General features: G+C 37.7%; 1 protein-coding gene across 6 annotated transcripts in view; it reads left to right on the forward strand.

The window, feature by feature from the left end:
• Window positions 1–16136, forward strand: part of COP1 (COP1 E3 ubiquitin ligase) — a 333778-nt gene that overhangs the window by 164139 nt on the left and 153503 nt on the right. The gene's annotated exons all lie outside the window — the stretch shown is intronic.

A 16136-nucleotide genomic window follows, 5' to 3' on the forward strand; every position in this document is an offset into this window, starting at 1 on the left:
TTCACATTCCCACCACATATGAAAGTATGTACCAACTTCTTTCTCACATTTCCAACAGACATTCGGATGACTGGTGTTGATTTTGTTTAATTTTACCGGTGTTAAATACCATCTTAAACTAAGTTTAAAAAATTTTTCCTTTATTCTTACTGACATCAATCTTAAAATCCTCATTTTCCATATCCTCCTCCATTCTTCTTCATTTATTCTTTTCCCAATATCTTGTTCCCACACCAATTTCAATCCTTCTTTCTCACTTTCTTCTTCCTCTAAATTAAGAAGTGAATAAATTTTACTCACTGTACCTTTTACTGAGTCAGTCATCTGAATGTCCTCATATGAGAGTAAAAATTGCTCAAATTTTGTGTGTTCTCTACCTTTATTATATTTATTTGCCCATTCCTTAGTCCATCTTTCCAGTTGTGCATAGTTCAACCATGAAATAGTCTTGTTTTGAAATACTTGTTTCATTTGATCTATCGATCTCATTTTATACAGCCAATCTTTCAGTCTAATCACTTTTTCTTCTTTAAATAAATCCATATACACCTTCATATTGGTAGGAAAATCTTCTATTTCTGTCACTAATCTAAATGGAGAGTATGATGAACATAAATTCTTTTTATACTTATACCATATATTTAACAGTGTCTTTAAAAAAGGATTATTAACTTGACTTATTTTATCTTTCTTACCTTTAGCAAATAAATATTTTTCTATATTTCCTTGTAGTTCTGATGATTCTATTTCCCACCAAATTAACCTTTCCGGATTATATATAATTTCACCAATAAACCTCAGTTGGTTAGCTAAATAATAGTTTCTTATATTTGGCAAACCTATACCACCTTTTTTTGTTGTTTTATACCAATACTTTTTATTTATTCTAGATTTCTTCCCTTCATTACAATATTTGTTAACTATTCCTTGCCAATATTTCAACTCATCCTCTGTTAACTGCATTGGTAACATTCTGAATAGAAAATTAATTTTTGGTAAAATTTTCATTTTTACCAATGCAATCTTTCCAAACCAAGATAATTTGAACTTATCATATTCTTGTAGTTTCTTATTAATTACTTCCTTTAGTTTGTTATAATTATAATCCTTTATCTTTTGAATATTTTTCGCTAAATCTATTCCTAAGTATTTAATTGTTTTACATATTTTAAAATCATGTTTTTCAGTAAACTTTTCTTGTTCTATTCTACTATAATTAAACAACATTAAGTCAGATTTTTGCCAGTTTATGTTTAATCCGGTTATTTTTCCAAATTTTTCTAAGTGTGTTTTAATTTTATCTATACATTCTAACGGGTTTTTCACTGTCAATAAGGAATCATCCGCAAATAAATTAATCTTTGTCTTCTTTTCTCCTATACCTTCAATTAAATCATCGTTCCTAATTACATTTGCCAACATTTCAATAACCAGGCAAAACAGAACTGGAGAGAGAGGACAACCTTGCCTAGTACCTCGGCCAAGAGCTCTTTGGTCTGTCATCCCATCATTAACTATTGCTACAGAGGTATTCTCTAAATATAATTGATCTATTATCCCCCTAAACTTTTTTCCAAAACCCCAACCCTTTAACAAAGTCTTTAATGTTGGCCATTCCACACAATCAAATGCTTTAAATATATCTAATGATAAAATGCCTGCCTTCAGTTTATTTTTTTCTATATTGTGTATAATATTCAAAACCCTCCTTGTTAGGTTTTCCATTTGCCTACCTTTCAAGAAACCATTCTGATCCTCTTTGATATATTTTATAATAAATTTATTAATTCTATTTGCAAGTATTGCTGTAAATATCTTTGCATCCTGATTTAGTAAAGAAATAGGCCTATATGAACTTGGGTCTGTTAGATCTTTATTAGGTTTTGGGATAAGAGTTATCAATGAATGTTTCCATGAATCTGGTATCCTCTCTCCTTCCAAGATTTCATTATAAAGCACTTTTAATTTAGGGATCAATATTGATTTAAAGGTTTTATAGTATTCCGGACCTAATCCATCAAAACCTGGGGTTTTACCATGTTTTAGTTTATTAATTATCTCTATAATCTCTTCCTCTTTTATTTCTTTATCTAAGTCTTTTTTATTGTTCTCTGATATTTCACTCTTAACATTTTCTTTAATATAAGTTTCTATATCTTCTTTTGATGCACTATTACTTTTATATAAATTTTGATAAAAATCTTGTATAATCTTTAATTTTTCTTTCATTATACTGCAATTTTTTCCTGTTTTATCTTTAATCACACCAATGTTGTTTTTTGTTCTTTTGGTATGAACCATTCTAGCTAAAAGTTTTGAATTTTTATTACTATGTTCAAAAAAATTCCTTTTAGTGTATATCAGGTCCCTCTGTACTTTTTCTAATTCTAAGCTTTCCAGTTCCTTTCTTTTAGCTTGTATCTCTAATAATTTTTTATTGTCTCTATCTATAAAATATTTAGTTTCTAAATCCTTTAATGATTCTTCAATCCTTTTTACATTTCCTTCTCTCAATCTTTTTAATCTACAAGATTCTCTTATAGCAATTCCTCTCATAACAGCTTTCATGGTGTCCCATAACACACCTATTTTATTCCCACCCGCTTCATTAAATGACCATATTTCCAACCATTCTTTCTTGACTTTGTCTATCACCTCTGTATGTTGAAGAATATTGGAGTCTATCCTCCATCTCCTAGCTTCTCTTTCTTCACTTTTATTTCCATCACCATCAATGCATGGTCTGTTACTTCCGCCAGGATGGCGATGCAAGGCTGAATATCTGTCTCTTCACCCGATATCTAAAAAATGAAGATAAATGCCTTTCTCCCTGCGGGTCCTGTGAGTAAATAACTTTTAAACTCCTTATGAAAACTTCTGGCAAATATATAAGGACTTTTGAAGCGTAGCTGCATTGTCTTTAATCTAAAAGAAAACACTTTCACTTTTGACCGGAGAAGCCGGAGGCTGAAAAGAGAAACAATGTGGGCTCTTGAACACGGCTTGGCTTCCTAAGTTATAAATCTCTGCCTTGTTTATACATGAGGAGAGGTAGAGATAAGACGAAGAGTAAAAGCTGGGTGCGTGTGCCATCACAAAAACCTTCAGATCGCAGCCTCGATAGAGTTGCCCGGTTACAAAGAACAGAGGAGGGGGAGGAGTCGAACTTTGCAACCACTATGGAGAAAACAGTTTCAGATTTGGTCTCCTCCATGAAAGGAATGCAAAGCCAGTTTGCACAGCTTCTCTCTAAAATGGATTTGATGTTAGAAGGGCATCAACAGATGAGTCAAGATTTAAAAAAATTTCAGGGAGAAATGACAGATATTAAGACAAGTTTAAATAAGACAGAGGGCAGGTTACAACAACTGGAAGATTTTCAGGGCAGCCTTGGCCAAGGTTTTCAGAGCAAAGTTGAAAAACAAGAGGAATCTATTAATGACCTAAAGAGAAAGCTCATCTATTTTGAAGACAATGCGAGACGTAACAACATTAAAATAATGAACTTTAGTCACAAGAAAGAAGTGAGTTTAAAACAAGAGGTAATAGACTGGATTAACACAGTGATGAACTCTCAACATGTGGCTGAGGAAGATATTGAGAGGGTTCATTTTGTTGGAAAACCTCAAAGAGACAGAAGACCTATAATAGTGAAATTTTTCAATTATAACAAGAAAAATCAGTTCCTCAAGGTCATTAAAGAAAAACCTGAAGTGTTAGTTTACAGATCAGACCCAGTTCAGATCTATCAGGATTTAAGCTCTGAAACTATTCAATGGAGGAAAACAATGAAACCTATTACTTCAATCCTAACTAAGAATGGCAAGAGATACAACTGGGGTTATCCTGTTTTTTTGAAAATATGGAAGGATGGAACCCTACACAAAATACACTCTTTTGACGAGGGAAAACATTTGTTATTGGCTTGGGGAATTTGGGACCAGAGTGTGCAAGAGACAAGCAAGCAAGTGGCTCTGTAAGGACAGCTGATTTGGAAGATACCCTCAGAAGATTTTTTTTTAATTTTTTTTTTGAAAAAATTTTTTGATTGGAAGAGACTAAGGGAACCATTGGATGTTGATATAATCTGGCTTTTTCCCCCCTCCTATTTTCTTTCTTTTTCCCCCTGCCTATTGTCCCCTTTTCCCTTTTTTTTTAAGACAGTTAATTTGAAAAAGAAGATACCATTAGAATTTTTTTTTTGATTTTTGAATTTTTTTTTTTGATTGGAAGAGACTAAGAGACATTATAGGATGCTGGAATAATCTGTTTTTTTTTTCTCTCTCCCTAATCTCCCTACTTTTTTCCCTCCTGCCCATTGCCCCTTTTTTCCTTTCCCCCCCAATTCCCCTCCTTTTTTCTTCTTTTTTCTCTTCTCCTCTCTTTTTTCTTCTTCTTCTTTTTTTTTTTTCTTTTTGGTAAGGGGGGGAATTTTGGGGAAAACTCTGTTTTTTTTTTGTTTGTTTGTTTGCTTGTTTGTTTAATCTCTCTTCCTTTTTTATTTTCTTTTTTTTTTTAATAAACAAAGAACTTGTGTGTTTGTTTTGGGGTTTTTTTTTTCTTCCCTTTTTCTAATTATAAGCATGTGTTTTACAAGTATGTGCACACATATATGGGTCAAAAAAAAAAGAAGGAAGAAAAAAAAAGAAAGGGGGGGAAGTTTTGGTTATTGTTATTGGTTTGTTTTGTTTTTGCTCTGGATTGTCCGATTAAGATGGAATTGAACAAATAAAAAAGGGAAGGCATTTGGATATATATATGTGAATAAATATATGATGTGGAGTGAAAAGGAGGTGGAGGTTCGGCTGGGGTCCAGACTGGTGGGAGTGGCGTCTCCCCCCCTCCCAGATCGCGTGTTCAACATTAGTGAGACGCGGGGAAGCTGGAGGGAGGAAAATGTTTATATGTAGGGAGGAAGGGTAGGGATAGAGAATTAGAAAGAGGTGAATTTAATTTTTTTAGTTGTTTCTGTTTATGTTTTGGGAATTGCACAAAGGGACCAACTAAGAAGCAAAAGATTGAACAGATATGGGGAAAAACATAAGAGTAGCCACTTTAAATGTGAAAGGCCTAGGAGCTGTATTAAAGAGAAGGAAAATAGAATTATTATTAAAAAAAAGTAGAGTTGACATTATCTATCTACAAGAGACATATCAATTAAAGGATGGAGTCAATGAATTGAAATTGCAAAATATACATATATATGAAAAAACATTTGGGACATCCAAATCTAGAGGGGTAGCAATATTAATATCTAAACATTGTGAATTTGTAGTAAAAGAAGTAATAAAAGATAGTAATGGTAGATATTTGATAATCCAAGGACAAATGGGGGAAGAAGAATACACATTAGTAAATGTGTATGCACCGAATATGAACCAAGGAGAATTTTACAAACTTGTTATTAAAGAAATGGAAAAAGTTAGGAAAGGATATGTGATTATGGCAGGAGATTTCAACATGGTCTTAGATAAGTTGAAAGATAAATCTACACATAAAAAAGATGAATTGCATAAAAGGGATACCCCCCTAAGTAAGATAATAAATACTACCGATTTGAAAGATATATGGAGAGAATTGAAGGGAGATGAAAGGAGGTTTACATATTATTCTGTGGTACATAAAAGTTACTCTAGAATAGATTTTATGTTTATATCACAAAATTTAATTTCAAAAGTAGTAGACACAAATATTAATGTGATAAAGATAACAGTTTCCACCTTTCTAACTCCTCCCTTCTTCATGACCTTTCTGGCTGTTAACCAATTAACCTTAAGAGGCTGTATGACCTCTGCCCTCCCCTTATTCCCATGAGAGTCCAGGTGTTGTTTATCACTTTTCCAGCCAGCTGGGAATGTTGAGTCTTCCATGGGCCTCTCAACCTGGCCTTCACGCTATCTCGATCCAGGCTGTAACAGTTTTCAGGAAAACACTCTCATGGCGCTTAGAAAAACACATTCCAGTGTCTCTCAAATCATCTCCACAGAACCTGTCTGACTCCATTTTACATTTCTCTGACTACATATCCCATCATCGTGACATGCCTCTGACTACATATCCCATCATCATGACATGTCCTACTCCAGACTGAGAATGTGACTGCCCCAGTCTTTCTACCTACTGACCTACAACAACAAGCAGTATTTCACCTGGATGTCACTCATCTGAAGCTCACTGCCTGGAGGCTATGCATCTCCTTGCAAATATCTTGATACAGGTGAGACTCCCCCTCCATTAACCAGCTATATACTTACAAGTGGATATGTTTCCAACTTTATGCATCGACACAAGGCTGGCCACATTCACCAACATTTCTCTCCATAGTCCTAATCTTCCTGCTCCAACTCAAGCAGAAGGGACTTTCCATCTCTTCTAGAAAAGTCTACTTGGCAGCCATAGTGGTGCATCAACCAGCTAACCACACATCTTCACATCTCTTCAATATCAAACCATTAAGAAGTTCCTCAAGGGCCTCCAGAATGCCTACCCAGATGTGGGACCTCCTCATGACCCATGGTCTCTTTCACTAGTTCTATCACAACTGACTAGGCACTTCTTCGAACTGCTGGTTACAACAACCTGCTAGTGCTGAAGATTACACTTCTTGTGGTCCTTATATTGGCTTGCCAGGCTGCAGAACTGAGTCCTTCACTGTGATTAGCCATATCTTATCTTCTTATCTGCCTTGTATAATTCTCCAAAGAATGACCTCAAATGTTCCTTTTATTCCCTGGATGTCAAACAAACCTTGGCCTTTTACCTAAACAGAACAAAGGCTTTTAGACAAACAACTAAACTGTTAATCTCTTACCAAGGTCCTAGGAAGGGACAACCTAGTCTGTTCTCAGATATTTTCTAAATTGATCACTCATGGTATCACCCTGACTTATGGACTAGTCAACAAGCCCTTCCACAGTCACTCCATAAGAGCAATTTCCTCCTCTGTGACCTTCATCTGATGTGTGGACATCTAAGAGATCTGCCAAACAGCTACTTGATGACCTTTGTCACACTATAGATTAGGTTTTAAGAGCTCAAAAAGATGCTGCTTTTGGATGGGCTGTCTTATTTTCTGGTTGGGCGTAACTGCCACCTCCAGTGTGTAGCTCACAAGTCTCCCATTTTGTGTATACATAGACTCCACCAAAAAAGACTTGGTTACTTACGTGACTATGGTTCTTTGAGTGGTGATCCATTTATCCACATAATCCTGCCTACCTTCCTCTTGTTCCAACCTTCTCTATTTTTTCTTGCAGTGGACAACTGGGACTGAGGAAAGAGGTGCTGCACTTGCGTGGTATAGGCTGAAATATTTTCATTTTTGAGGCTCTGGAACTTTCCGAAATTCTGTCACACAGGTGCATGCACCCATTTTGCCCATTTTGTGTGGATACATGGATCACCACTCAAAGAACCATAGTTACGTAAGTAATCAACTCTTTTCCAATAGGAAAAGTTCTGTGCCCTCATATATCAAGTTCAGGAAACTAGCACAATTTGTCTGTTTATTTCCCCTCTTTTTCTTAATTCATTTTCACTGTACGACTCATGAAGGACCAAGAGTTTTTGAGCTCATGCCTAGCAGATAAAATATTCATTTTGTTATACCTCTGTTTAATTCAGCATTGCCTACATATTTTCAGTCTTCTCTGCAATTTTATAAAGTGTTCTGTTTCTCAGAAAGCTGATTTCAACTCTTACTGTCCTATACTGTTCTTTTTCTTTGTAGGTTGGTTGAAATCCTGTTGCTCTGTCACATTAGAGTAGCTCCATTGAATCAGTTAGGATTTAGTGTGTCCATTTTTGTTGTTGTTTAGTCGTTTAGTCGTGTCCGACTCTTCGTGACCCCATAGACCAGAGCACGCCATAAATTATGTGTCCATAATTTCCATTTATTCAAATGGGCCTACTCTGGTAACTATGCTAAAGAAAGTAGCAACCAGACTAGACCTATTTGGATTAGTGGAGTTTATGGACGAGTGGACTCACAAAATCCCCACTGATTCAGTGGCCTATTCTACTGTGACTTACTATGCTAAATAACAGGATTTCAGACACTAAGTTGCCGAAATACAGTGGTGCCTCAACTTACAAACTTAATCCGTATTGGAATGGTGTTTGTAAGTTGAAATGTTTGTAAGTCGAAGCACCATTTCCCATAGAAATGCATTGAAAACCGATTAATCTGTTCCGGCTGAAGAAAAAAATCACCAAAAAATTAAAAAGAACACAGCAAGCCTGGTTGGAAGGTGCTCTGTTGCTGAGGGTTTAAGAAGAAGAAAAAACTTCAAAAAAACAAAAAACACAAAAACAAACACTAAAGCCACCTCTGTTGCTGAGGTTTAAGAAGGGAAAAAACCTCCAAAAATAAAAAGCAGAGCCACCAACAGCACAGCACAGAATCATACCCGCTCCAGTCAAAACCCACCCAAAGCAGTTTTTTCAAAGGAGATAACAGCAGCTTACCTCCCTGCAAACCCACACACACTCACTCCAAAGCAGAAGTAGGCTCTCCCAAGCCTCCGAGATGATGACACACCCTGTAACTGTCAAGGTGAAAGAGCTACAATGCAAATAAGCAGCCTCGTCGCCACCTACAGTTAAAAAAAATGAATTTCCTGCCTTTTTTCCTGCCTGTTTCTGTTCGTAACTGGAAGCTCCTCTCACAAGTCAAAGCATAATGTTGTGACTGGAGCTGTTCGTAAGTCGAAATGTTTGTAAGTAGGGACGTTCGTAACTTGAGGCACCACTGTAACTGTAACTGCTAATATACCCATGCATCCTGACATCTTGAATATATCAGTTAACAAATAATTCTAGGGCTTTTAAAAAAATTATTCAGGGAACAGGAATTTAGGATTCAAGTGCTCTCCTCATTTGGTGCTATGAGATGACCAGTAGCTGAAGAAATAGAATTATGGCATCCTGCTATGGGCTGCTCTGTTCGAATAAGTTATTCAGTTACCTAAAGAAACAGATCTTACATTTCTTAAGCAAAACTAATGACTAGCTTTAAGAAAGACAAGCATGTCTGTAACAAGACAAAGATTTCCCCAGAAATATTTCTTCAGACATGGTTCTAAAGCAGCTTTTTTTTTTAAAGAAACCTCAACCATGCTGTGTTGGGGACCACTGACTTAGCAGATAAGCATTAGTAAATTTATTTATTTCTTCTGGTTTTATGCCTGTGTTACCTTTGGCCTGATCATGAAACAAAGCACGTCAGGTTGCATGTTGGTGCTCATGCTCTTCCTTGGGTTTTAAAATTTGTGTTTGTCATCCATTACCGTATTTTTCGCTCCATAAGATGCACTTTTTCTCTCCAAAAAGGTGGGAGGGAAAGTACATGCGTCTTATGGAGTGAATGCAGTAACCCAGGGCTCAGCCACCACCACCCAAAAGCCTCCCACTGCCATCCTGGGAGGCCTCTGAACTGGCAGCAGAGACTGCTTTCTGTTTGGACCTCACCATTCTGCACTGCTAGCTTTCCAGGATCTGCTTCCTGCAGCCCACCTGGAAAACCAGCAAGGTAAACAGGCCTATGGCAGCAAGCAGTGAAAATAGCCAAGGACCAAAGGGTGGTTCTAGAAAGACAAAGGGAAACCACAAACACAGTCTCCCACTTAGGCAGTTGGGGAAATCACAGGGGTCAGCTCATCTGAAGTGCAATAGATGAGCCTTACCCTGGGAAAACCACTTTTACAACAATGATATCTCCCCTGCCAGGTCTGAGTGTGAATGGCCCCTAAGCCTCCTGGCCCTTTGTGTGCACTATCCCCCAAAGGCATGGTGACCGCCGGATGTACCTCCTGATCAAAACACTGCTGCACAGCCCCAGTCCTGAAAGAGGCCAGGAGAGCTACTCAGTGTTTTGGGGTGCCCCACAGGACCCCCATCAGGGGCTAGATGTTCCTCCCACAATCCTCTAGTGCACAGATATTAGCATATCTGCCTGCTTGCATCACCCAGTAGGCTTCTCTATTGGAGAAGCAAAGCAGGAAGGAGGAGTCTCTTTCCCTTCACCTTCTGCAGAGAAGGGAGAGGGAGAGGGAGAGGGAGACAGGACAGAAACAAAAGCTTCTAAAATTGGCAGTAAGTTAAAACAGGCCTCAGAATGGTGAGGGGAAGATAAAGTTACTTCTGAGAGCCTGCTAGAATAGCTCTCTGTAGTTCAGAGCTTTTCAGGAAGCTGCATCACTTCATCATAAATTAGGCCTAAATAGAAGTAATTTTGCAGATATTTAAAACATTAAGGGACCGGGGGGGGGGGAGGCTAATGTGTATTGTTAGCCAAATTTCATTCTGAAGCACAGAATGATTAAAAAGGCACTGAGCACATGCAGAATAAAGTTCAAAAGGGAAACCAAAAAGGGACCTAACACTCCTTTCCTTAATATATTACCACTAGGGCTACAGGTTTTATTTGGTGTATTAGCTTGCCACATTAGCCGAGTCCAGTTTTTATGGACTCATCAGGAGCAAGGCAATTTGAATTGCAGAGGGCAGATCTGAATATGTTGAAGTAAAGCTTTGAAATCTTGAAAATTGGTTTAAGAACCCAACATTTCATAAATATCATTTCACATGTACACACACACAACTGGAAATAGAAATTTTAGTAGTATTTTTGTGTTAACAAAAGCTGCATGGTGTCACTCCCCCTGTTTTTATTGGTTTTTCTTAATCATTGTTGTTCTACAATATTGCTGGTAGATTTTATCTTTTCATTGTGATTCCCAGCTACTGTATTTTATCCTATTGTAGTCTCTAAAATTGGACAACCATCTGTCAGATCTGCTCTGATTTGGATTCCTGCATTGAACCAGGGGTTGGAATTGATGGCCTTATAGGCCCCTTCCAACTCCATTATTCTATGATTCTGTGCTGCTTTGAGATTATATTTGTAAAAGGAAGCAGGCAGTAGATGTGATGAATAAGGGGCACATTTTTCTTGCAGAATATGGGAACTCATTCTGCCAGTGCAAAGCAGAAAAGGGTAGCATATAGCATTCCTTTTAAACTAGAGGTAGTAAAATATGCTAAGGAGTATGGAAACAGTGAACAGTGCAGAGACATTTTGGGCCTCCTCATCTGAAAAAAATGATTAGAGAGTGGAGGAAACAGGAGGATCAGCTGCAAAAAGCTGATAAAAGTAAGCACACTTTCTGTGGACATGCTGCAAAGTAAAGAACTGAATGATGGAGAGAGAAAAACCTTTTGCTGTAAGGAAGGAAGGGAGGAAGGGAGGGAGTGGAAGTGAGGCATGCTTTGCTGTTTGCTTACACCTGTGCTGGTGGTGATTTCTTCATCATAGCTCTTATTGACTACCCAGCAACAATCTGTTTATTCATCTCTTTCAGTGCAATAACAATTCATTATAAGTGTTAAAACTTGAGATGGTACTGTAATTCCCACTCATTGTGTGTCATCCTGCTGTAGAAGTCTGCTTCATGATTCTCCACTTCTGGTACATGTATGACTTGTGAAATGACATGCTTGAGAATACACCAATCCCAAAACTGTACCGTTAGTAGCAAGAAAGACATGGATTTTGTTCCTCCTTGGTGGTTGATATAAAGCATTGTAGTGTTGTTGTCTGTGGCTATTGGAATAACTTTGCCAACTACAAATTGTTCAAAAGCTCTCACTGTGTTGTACACTGCAAGAAGTTTGAGCTAATTGATGTGACAACATCTGTCTATTGCTACTGCCTTATGAATTTGCCAGAATATTTTTTTCCAGTTTTCCTCTCCTAAAAATGAGGTGCATCTTATTTGGAGGTGCGTCTTATGGAGCGAAAAATACGGTAACTTTTTAAGACATACCACTTTAATGCTGGTTTAATGTTGACAAATTACCCTTTTTAAGTAGAGGAAGAGTACAGCATGGTATATAATTGCTCAAAGCTTGTCTGTCTAATAGCAACAAAATCTCTTTTGGTAAGAGAGGATTTTCTTTTCTAATAACACGAAACTTTGTCAGCCTTGATAATAGTTCTTCAGCAACAGAAAGGGGATGGTAAAAAAAAGGATCAAAATAAATAGCTTCCACGAGTTTAGTTATGCTTTAACAAAATCCACAGGGCAACAAACAGGAGATGTCACAGTAATTCAGTTAAGATTGTTGTACAGATAAATTCATTGTGGTAGAATAGACTCCTGGCTGTAAAACTTTTCTTGAGACAGAGTGATTTGACAAGCCAACAACTAGAAGGCAATCAAGTGCACCACAAAATGCAGTTCCACTAAGAAACTTCTACAAATTAATCCTGAAAGTGTACCTATTACCTTTAATTTTCCCATGAAATGTCATTGAACTGTAATCACAGTTGTTTCTGTGAGGCATTAATCTGTACTTTAGAAATGGCAACATTCATCTTGAAGATCATGACTTGGAGAACAAATATTTCAGTACTGTCACCCCCAGGCTTGTAGACATGAAGCCTGTTTGTGCAACTGCTACTTCTGTTCAATGTCAGGATCAAGTAATTTGATTTAGATGAACACTGCATAGTCACAGGTTGATTATTGTCTGTCAGGAATCGAGGTGCGCTGAGCAAAGCAGTGTTATCAGCAGCCTTCAAGGTCCTTGCAGAGAAGTAAACACATGAGACAACAGCTTCTTCAAAGCTTATATAATATATGTACAGTCTTCACAAAATGTTCCAGCAGCATGTCCTCTAGCAATTCTCCAACTCTCCACAATAGATGTGTGTCCCTGTGTACAATATATAATTACAAATAACATGACCTCATCCTAGATTATCTCACATGATTACTTCAGCTTTCTGCCTAGTCAGCATGACTCAGCTTTACACACAGCTGTATAATATGGATGATTAACAACTTCCTTTATACATTCGGTCTAAGATGTCAGTTTCTTCTATTACAAACCATGTAATTTCCCGACTGCCTCATGGTGTAAAACTATTATATGGGGCCCATATGAACAATTTTTATTATGTGTGTTTTGTTGTCTTTGAACCTGTTTTAAGAAAATTTATAAATAGGCAGCCCTAAGCTAGGGCTTTGCCTACTCGGACAATTCACAGAATACTGTTCATGTAAAACAGTAGGTTCCAGTCTAGGGTAATCCAGGTTTTCTTGGACTGCAACTCCCAAAACCCCAGTCCAAGCACACTTGGGTTACGTTATGTTTGAACTACTGATGTAGAAGGCTATAATGTGGCAATATCAAAAGGCAAATTTGTAGTGAAAGAATGGTTCTGTGACTGGAGTTATAAAGGAAAGAGGCTGTGATATAGGAGCAGTTAGAGATGGGCATGAATTAAAAATTAATCACCAAATTTGATGAGTAATCACAGATTTGTTGATTCATATTTGTACGAATCAGTGCCTATGACTAATCATGAATCAAGTATTTTTAAAGCAATTTATGATTCAGCAATTCATTTGGCTATAAAATGGCCCCAAAGCACATCGAAACATCAAAATAGCAGGGAGGCTTCCTGACTCCTCTACAATTCCTTGAAGTTTGGTGAAGATTGGATTTTGAATCTGTGAGTTATACACCCACAAAGAGGGGGCCCTGCCGGAGAGTTTCCCTAGGCACCTAGAGACACAGAAATCATGGAGAAGCTTCTACCGACTGTAAGCAATCCCCCATCTCCAAGGAGATTAAGGGGAAGCCGGAGAAGGAGAGATTCCAGAAAATTAGTCAGTCCTTATGAGCTAAGACGAGCCCTAAATCTCAGCAGGCCCTGAACCAATTTTCCTTCCTCAAATCCATCCCCTTTGTTAAGAAAAAGTAACAAACACAGACAGTCCATAAGTTTATACTCAGGCTAATCTGGGCTCTATATATGGTAGCAAAATATTCGTGGCCAATTACTTAGGCTAGTTTGTACAAGAGACCAATGCATGCAATCTTAAACATTATTGCTTTTATTCAGAAAGATAGTTCTAGACAGAATTCAGATTATAGTAAAGCATTTCAGTCAGTAACATTTCCATATCAAGTCAGACAGACCACCCCACAAACTCCAGCTAAGAAAAATAACACAAGAAAAGATACTAAGCTAGAATTATGCATAGGTGTTGTCTTTCTTACGTATCCTGTGACTCCATAGTCCATAGTCCTTCAGGAAGGCTAGATTCTTGTTGTAATCCAAAAGTCCATGTTGGCAAAAAGCTCCATTCAAAAGATATAATCCATTTTGGGAAAAAGCACATGTCTGTCCTTTCTCAGTCAAACTCCATCTTTTTCCCTCTACCAACTTCCTTCTCCTTCCCAGGATGCTTCATAAGGAACACCCCCTCCTGGGTCTTGTTGTCCCGCCTAACGTTCTCATGGAAGCTTGAGTTGTTATCATGTCTTGTGGCAGAATTATTATGACTACCAGGAATGTAACTCTCTGGCTCTTCTTAGCAACTAGATAACCAGAGAACGAAGCTTCTCTGAAACAGCATGTTAAATTTTCCTACCACAGACACAGACATTAAATCAAGATGGATGCTATTGGGACAATCTTAGGACTACATATCCCATTGTAATACACATAAAAACACAGATCATCACACTGACTTTCTTCTAAAATGCCTCCAGGTTTGATGAAGATTGGGTTTCAGATATCCAAGTTATGCACCCACAAAGTGGGTCACCCCAGGAAAGTGCCCTTTAGCAGCTGTCTTGGGGAAACCCAATATTCACCAAACTTGGAAGGATTGTAGAGGAGAGTCTGGAGAAGCTTTTATGTACTTCTAGTGTCTCTAGTTGTCTTGGGGGTGAACGTTCCTTGTGGGTGTATCAATCAGGCATCTGAATCCAAAACTTAGCTAAACTTGCAGGACTTTTAGAGGAGAATCAGGAGAAGCAAATTCCTGCAAATTTGATGTCTCTAGGTGCTTTGGGGGGCATTTTATAGGGTTTAAAAGTAAAAAAAAAAACAACAAATTGACAAATCGATTTGACAGAAAAAATCATAATTCATTGACCTTCAAGAATCATGAATCAAAAGTCATCACCATTTTTTTCTGATACAACCCCGTCTCTATTCCTAGTACTTGAAAAGATGAACATTTCCAAACAGGGCAGTGAGATCACTATCCCTAAGCAGTAAGTTTACCTGTGAGGGGTGGGAGGCCAGGTGCCTCTCCTGGACACCTAAATTTGTCAGGATTATTAGCACTTTGGGGGCATTAAAGGTTTCCCATTCCATCCTAAGGTTCCTCAAGACTTCTCCAGATCAAAAAGAATCCCTAGGGAGCCACAGAACCTGAAAAGAGGGGAAGGATTGGAAACTTCTAATGAACAATAAGAGCCCATAGCTGGTGGTGTCATAAGCTTCTGCAGGCATAAGTAACGGAATTTGACATTAAGAGGATTTTGGCCAGTGTTTTCTCCAGTAGTAGTACTTTTTGAACTTCATAGTGAACAATCATACAATTGCAGAAATCTGCCTGTGCTGGTAATCTTATCTGACATATTCTTGAAGGCTTTAATGGTCGGGATCCGATGGTTGTTGTAGGTTTTTCGGGCTCTTTGGCCGTGTTCTGAAGGTTGTTCTTCCTGACGTTTCGCCAGTCTCTGTGGCCGGCATCTTCAGAGGACTGACATTTTAAATATTGTGACTTGTATTAGAAGAGGTGGGCAAGAGTTGGCAAAGCTCTTCCTGCCTTTAATCAAGCACTGCAACTGGGGTGAAAAAAATTCAGTGCTGAGAAAATTGCATATTTGGTGGTGGTGGGGACTTGACAGGTGGTCAGTATGACCTTTTTATTGGCAGACATACTTGCATTTATGGCAATATTTTGTTTGACTTTGTTATAGCATGTTATATTATACTTTTTAAAAAGTAACTTGGATTCTTAACTGTATATAAAGTTAATCATCAGTTGCCCTGTAGCAGATTAATTCAGACACTATAGGTCAAATCCTTCCCTTTCATTTCTCAATGTGAGCTGTCAGTTTTGACATTTGAGTGTTTGGTAAAGTGGAAGTTAGAAAATAATTTAAAAAACACACACAAAACTGCTGAAAACATTGAACAAAAGCTACCACAGCTTTTGTAAGCATGTGTGTTTGTTTCAGTAAAACAGCCAGGCCAGATTAACACAGTCATGAAGTGTCTGTGCATTGGAATAACTTAACATGGTCCACAGTATGTGCTAAATATT

This window comes from Pogona vitticeps, chromosome 4, assembly GCF_051106095.1.
Source record: "Pogona vitticeps strain Pit_001003342236 chromosome 4, PviZW2.1, whole genome shotgun sequence".
Taxonomy (NCBI): Eukaryota; Metazoa; Chordata; class Lepidosauria; order Squamata; family Agamidae; genus Pogona; species Pogona vitticeps.